Below are 7,135 nucleotides of genomic sequence, written 5' to 3'. Positions count from 1 at the left end.
GTTTAAACCCATCACCCCTTGTCCTATCGCTCATGCCTCCCTTCAGCCCTTGTGCCTGGTGGTTCTGTCAGCAGCCTCAAGGGTCCCCCTAATCCACAGTAATACCAATCACAGATTTGGGGATTAAAACCCACCCTATCTGCCCATCACGTCTGTGCTCAGCACACCAGGCATGCGCTTACAACAGCCACCCTTACATCTCTACCCTTTAAGTCCTTTTCTGAGGCTTCTTCCTCACAAGCCGTGCCCTGATGTGCAAATGGGGCCATGTGTGTTGCCAGCACCTCGAGGGTGTGCTGACCTTTCAGCCCTGAAAGGAGCATCTTGATAAAATCACTAATTAAGGACGTGAGTTTGACTCATCTGTCCCAGATATGTGGATAAACAAAGCCGCTAAAGGTCTGGCCATTAAACAAGAGAGAAAGGGGTTTCTCTTCACAGAGCAAGCTTGGCTGTTCAAGCCCCTACAATGGTGGTAATTGATTTATATTCAATTATTGGAGTGCAGGGAAGCAATTACAGCTGTTCTTTAAAGCCCTGCTCTACTGCCCAGCGTTACTATGCAAAAAATGGTTCTTTGTTCATTACCCACTGATGACAAATGGGGACAGAAGGATGGAATTTCCCCTTTAGTTAGAATTCACACCCAGTTTTACCTATCTGACCTTTGCTTTCTCCATAATGAAGACAACAGGGCTGTTTACTCCAGACCTAACGAATCAAGCTGACAAACCACCAACAGGAAGCAGACTCCTGGAACTGGGATGGGATTTGGTCACTGGCTGGTATTGCTCAAACAAGAGATCTGTCACCCAGCCTGTATTCATACGGTCAGCAGGTAGAACAGTGAATGGTATTTTCATCTATAACTCCTGTAGATTGGTTTGGAAAATGGTTGTGATTCCAGAGATCCCATAAACTCACTAGGAACCTCATTTCTAACTGTTGGAAGGAAAGAGCACCTTTGGGTCTTCATGTTCTATATCCAAAGAAGCACTGCAGCTAACCTAGCTGGAGCTGGAGCTGGAGCTCAGTTCGTCAAACAAACATGGGACAAGAAGGAAGTGTTACGTATGTAAAACTAGCAGAGGGTCCAGGATAGCTCTCGAGGCCACCCTGCAGTACTTTTTTAGCCTGAACCCATAGTAGAGACCAAAGTACACTCAGCATAGGCTCCAACCATGATGTTTGGATGACTGCCTGCAGAAAGGCGAAGGATCACAGAATCCCAGACCGGTTTGGGTTGGAAGGGACCTTAAAGCTCATTCAGCCCCAACCCCTGCCACGGGCAGGGACCCCTTCCACTGCAGCAGGTTGCTCCAAGCCCCTGTGTCCAACCTGGCCTTGAACACTGCCAGGGATGGGGCAGCCACAGCTTCTCTGGGCACTCTGTGCCAGCGCCTCAGCACCCTCACAGGGAAGAGCTTCTGCCTAAGAGCTCATCTCAATACAACCTCAGTCACTTTGAACTTGTTCTTTACCTGTACCTAAGTGTATAAGAGCTTGTGTCGCCATCTGCAGTTAAGGAAATGGAAAGAGACCAGATCTGGGCCACTGCCTCTCCTGTGCCACCACCCCCTGTCTCAGGCAGGATTCCTTGTACCTGAGGGGTGCCTTGGCAACATCCCATTACAAACCATTCACTGAGCTTTCAGCACTGAGGAGGCACGCACAGGTTTAAGCCTGAGTCTTTTGTAAAGCTGAGCACAAGAAACAATCAGTAGCAATTATGCCCATCTTCCACTCAAACAGAGAGCAGTCCGTATTCCCCAGATACAGCTACTAAAGCAGCATCCTTGTCACCCAGTATCTCGGGTTTGATTCGGACCCAGTGTGCAAGCAGATCTGCTCAGCTGAGCTATGGCTGAGTCGAGCCCCAGCCGTTCCTGAGCTAATCAATCAGTTTGACTCCAAACCCTCCCTGAAGATGGACTTGGGCGCTGATCCCAGCCTGGAGTACCAGCAGCACAGGTACCGTTCGCTTCAGCGCACACGGCTGAGGGATGGCAAAGAGGCAGGGTAGCAAATGGGGACAGTCCCCAGCAGCACCAGCCAGAGCTCGTTCGGCAGAGCCTGCAGGCTGAACAGCAACCAGCTGCTGCGGCTGCGGCAGTCTGAAGTGCCACCAGGAGGCATCCTAACACATAGAACAGGCACTAACGGGAGCACCGGAACCTCTTACACAGAGCTCGGATCCTGTCCTTATCCCATCATTATGGACCAGGCCAGCATTGCCAGGGAATGCCTGGAAGAAGCACAGGGTAAAGCGGTCAGCTTTAGGTGCTTCTGGAAGGGTAACAGAGATCTCCTAAATGAGATGCGGTTCCCCCATCTCAGAGGAGAGATGAGGAATCATTTCAGAAATGGTGTATATTCATCCAATCCTATGCCTGCCAATTCAAGCAGTTAAGGATATTTTCCATGGACAGCAATGCAGGGATGTTGAGTCTGTGATCCCTGGGCAACTGGTCAATGAGAAAATGAACATGAGCCAGCTTCAGTGTGCGCTCGCAGCCCAGAAAGCAACCGTATCCTGGGCTGCATCAAAAGGAGTGTGACCAGCAGGTAGAAGGAGGTGATCCTGCCCCTCTACTCTGCTCTTGTGAGACCTCACTTGGAGTATTGTGTGCAGTTCTGGTGTCCTCAACATAAAAAGGACATGGAGCTGTTGGAACAAGTCCAGAGGAGGCCACGAGGATGATCAGGGGACTGGAGCACCTCCCGTATGAAGATCGGCTGAGAAAGTTGGGGCTGTTCAGCCTGGAGAAGAGAAGGCTGTGTGGAGACCTCATAGCAGCCTTCCAGTATCTGAAGGGGGCCTACAGGGATGCTGGGGAGGGACTCTTCATTAGGGAATGTAGTGATAGGATAAGGGGTAATGGGTTAAAACTTAAACAGGGGAAATTTAGATGGGATATAAGGAAGTTCTTCACTGTTAGGGTGGTGAGGCACTGGAATGGGTTGCCCAGGGAAGCTGTGAATGCTCCATCCCTGGCAGGTTCAAGACCAAGTTGAACAAAGCCTTGGGTGACATGGTTTAGTGTGAGGTGTCCCTGCCCATGGCATGGGGGTTGGAACTGTATGATCTTAAGGTGCTTTCCAACCCAAACCATTCTATGATTCTGTGGTTCTCTGAGTCTGTGGACTACAACCAAAATAACCTTGGAAAATGATGCTTTCTCAGTATATTTACATTTGATAAGGAGGGGTCCAGAAAGCACAAAAGGCTGGTCTAGTGATGTATTTCCCTACCAGTGAGGAAGGGGAGTCACCAGGGATGATCAAGGTTAAAGTGAGGTATTGACAAATACTGTACCACAGAAAACAGAAGCTCTCCTCTCACCTTTCATAGCACCTTTCAGCAATCCTCTGCCAAGCTGTACCCACACAGATGTGGGGAGAGGGGGGAACTGTAATTACAGAATCCCAGCCTGGTTTGGGTTGGAAGGGACCTTAAAGCTCATCCAGTTCCAGCCCCCTGCCACGGGCAGGGACACCTTCCACCAGAGCAGGTTGCTCCAAGCCCCTGTGTTCAACCTGGCCTTGAACACTGCCAGGGATGGGGCAGCCACAGCTTCTCTGGGCACCCTGTGCCAGAGCATCACCACCCTCACAGGGAAGAGCTTCTGCCTAAGAGCTCATCTCAGTCTCCCCTCTGTCAGGTTAAAGCCATTCCCCTTGTCCTGTCCTCACTTGACCTTGTAAAAAGTCCCTCTGCAGTATTCTTGTAGGCCTCATGTAATACACTTTATCATTGGTCTTTAATATTATTCTTTATTAATTGCACACTCTATCTTTACTCTTTTATGTAGATGTGCAACAAAACCCATTGGATTTTAAACAAGCGTTTACCAATCTTAAAAAAGATGAGTTCATTGAATAGAAAGCAGCGGCAGTCTCTTCTGTTGACATAAAGCTAGCCTGAAAGCATTCCCAGCTCTCATTTCATACAGTCAGCTTTGTGCACTCTCACATTTTCAACCTAACTGCCTGCACATCGCTACAGAACCGCTCCAGCGCCTTTTCCTCCTGCTGCCAGGAGCTGCAGGATGACCTTCAGGTTTGCACTGGTGCCAGAAGCAGTTTATTCAAAAGGACCAAACAAAAGGAGGTTACAAGAAACTTGTGCATCTCTTTTCCTGACAGTGTTTGAACAACTACATAAGCTCATAAACATGACCCATCGTCGATGGTCAGTCAGGCTGTGTGAGAGCAATCCCAAGCTCAGGTCAGGCATAGAATCATAGAATGGTTTGGGTTGGAAAGGACCTTAAGATCATCCAGTTCCAACCCCCCTGCCATGGGCAGGGACACCTCGCTCTAAACCATCTCACCCAAGGCCTCGTCCAACCTGGCCTTGAACACTGCCAGGGATGGAGCATTCACAACTTCCCTGGGCATCCCATTCCAGTGCCTCACCACCCTAACAGGAAAGAATTTCCTCCTTATATTCAATCTAAACTTCCCCTGTTTAAGTTTGAACCCATTACCCCTTGTCCTATCACTACAGTCCCTAATGAAGAGTCCATCCCCAGCATCCCCATAGGCCCCCTTCAGATACTGGAAGGCTGCTATGAGGTCTCCAAGCAGCCTTCTCTTCTCCAGGCTGAACAGCCCCAACAGTCAATAGCTGGTGAGCCTGTTCCAAAAGCTCATCCCTTAAAATAAAGGATTGTCTCTGATTTCTTGAAGCAGCTTTGGACAAGACCGAGACCGTTTAAGTCACAGAATACTGAGACAGGAACAACTCTTCATGATGAACCCTTTGTTGTTCATCAGTAAATCACCATTGAGGAAAGGTGAGATTCCATTACTTAAAAAGGGAATGAAGGGTTCTTGTCATTCCCCTTTAGCACATACTTATATGAAAAACTACTACGATTGTATGCTTTTCCACCAAACTCTGTGTAAAACCCAACAGCAACAAAGCAGAATTCAGTGTATCTGAGGAAACTCAGTGCATGCTTTGAAAACAAAGTCGTTTGATAGCCTGACCTTGATCCAACCAAACACAACCCACTTCTAGTCAAAGGGACACATTTGTTTTAAGACAGAAAAGCTAAAACAGATCAAGCCTTGGTTCCTCGGGACAGAGCCCTTGTGAAAGCACACAGCAGATGAACCAAACTATCTCGATTACAAAAGGTTTTATTCTTACAGATGATGCTCCTCGGTGTTGAGAACAGTTCCCCAAGGGTGCCACTCTCCTGTGACATTTGCAGTGCCTGGGGGAAACAACCACAACAAAGAGCCCACATGTGCACAAAGCAGATAACAGATGCAGCTGGCTCGATGGCAACCCCTGCTCTGGTAGGGATGCCCTGGCCCCCCTGCAGCACAGGGAGCAGCTCCAAGCACTCCCCGGGAGCTCACACAAGTCCTTTGTGTGGGCTGTGTGGTGGGGAAAGCAGCACGGGTGGTGTTAGCTCCTTCCCAGCCTTATCCAGCATCCCATCGCAGGTGCTCCTCACATGCATCCTGTGGCACAAACGCAGCCGTACCTCCAAGAACACTGATGCTGATTTACTGTTCCTTCACTTTCCTCAGTGTAAGCTCCTATAAACTGAAACCCCCCTTTTTAGGAGCTATTTTGGAGCTGAAGCAACATCTGCACCTGCTGCTCAGCCAACAGAGCAGCTCCTGGAGCCTGCCCCAAGCTGCTTGCGAGCCCAAGGAGAACCCTCCCTACCTGGCAGCAGTTCGACACCAGCCCAGCTCTGCTGATACCCTCAGAGCTGGTCTGAGGCAAGATCTAACCCCAGCAGGGTGATGATGCTCGACTCCTGAGCACCACCGGTAAGGAAGATCCCAGGTAAGGAAGAGCACCACAGTACAAGGAAGCAGAGCACCAAATGGGTGAAAACCACCAGCAGGTCAGATCTGTGGCACTTCACAGTTACTTGGAATAAAAAGGTAAGGCCTGTGGGCCAGGAGAGAACCTGTTTTATCATAGAATCACAGAGTGGTTTGGGTTGGGAGGGACCTTAAAGCTCATCCAGTTCCAACCCCCTGCCACAGGCAGGGACACCTTCCACTAGAGCAGGTTGCTCCAAGCTCCTTCCAACCTGGCCTTGAGTATTTCCAGGTATTTTAGACTTTCTTTTGAGCAAGATCCCTGTGTCCCAGCAGGAATCTGACAGGATAGGCTGGAAGGTTTAGCTCCCTCATTAACAGACATGGGCATATTGAGCTTGTGAAGGAAATAACTTGCTCAGTGAGATCTCAAGTGAAAGAAGGATTACACTAGTGCAGCACCATCAAGCTGAAGTACTCCAAGCGCCCACCAGTATGTGCTCTACATTCACATGCTTGAAGCAGTTCCTAAACTCAAAAGCACCACCTCTGCACATGAAATAACCCCCAGTTTGGTCTTGTCTATTGATTCTCAATGCAGTTACACACAATCTGCTTGGACCCAGCAGAGTGCTGCTTGTGACAGTGAGCACACGCACTCTTCATGGGTAGGTTTGCCAATGTGACGAACAACAGGACATTGTCCCAGCACCAAAACCAGCAGCAGGGCAGGATAAACCTCATTTTAGGCTACCCTGGCTGGACCTGTCACTCACTGATCCTCATACAGGCTCTCCTGAAGCTTAGAGAAGTGCGCTTCCTTAACAGTGTTAACTGTTGGACACTGGGATGCTGCGGACGTTCATCCCGGTGGGTCCTTCCCAAGCAGCTTGTGGAGACCTTGGGCAGCTTTAGGGGAGGAAAGAAGCAGCAGCAATCGCAGCTCTTGCTGTTTAGAAGTAAAATTAAGCCAATTCCTGATACAAATCATTTCATGGTTTATTGCCAATAATCTCACTTCCCCTCCCCACACACCCCATCATCCTGACCCCAAGTCTCTGAGGGGTTAAATCTGGGTTGATGAGCGAAGAAAACCGTTTTACCTTTCACAGTGTGTTTTAAGAGATGGGAGGCACAAGGATTTGTCACCGCCGGGGGTAAAGCCTCAGCCCGATCCCTGTGTGGATCCCGTTTCAAAAACAAACAATCCATTTGGGACTGGCGGGGAGCCAGGCCATGGGATTGCGGCTCAATGGGAAACCTCGGGTATTTTGAACTGTAACAGTTTTCATCCCTTGGCTGCTTTGGAGCTGAGCCGCGTTCCTTTCTTTCCACCACGTTC

This window comes from Neopsephotus bourkii, unplaced genomic scaffold (assembly GCF_033783945.1).
Source record: "Neopsephotus bourkii isolate Nb327-2 ecotype Australia unplaced genomic scaffold, CSIRO-AGI_Nbou_v1 NB_1825, whole genome shotgun sequence".
NCBI lineage: Eukaryota > Metazoa > Chordata > Aves > Psittaciformes > Psittacidae > Neopsephotus > Neopsephotus bourkii.
Note: the sequence above shows the minus strand (reverse complement) of the source record.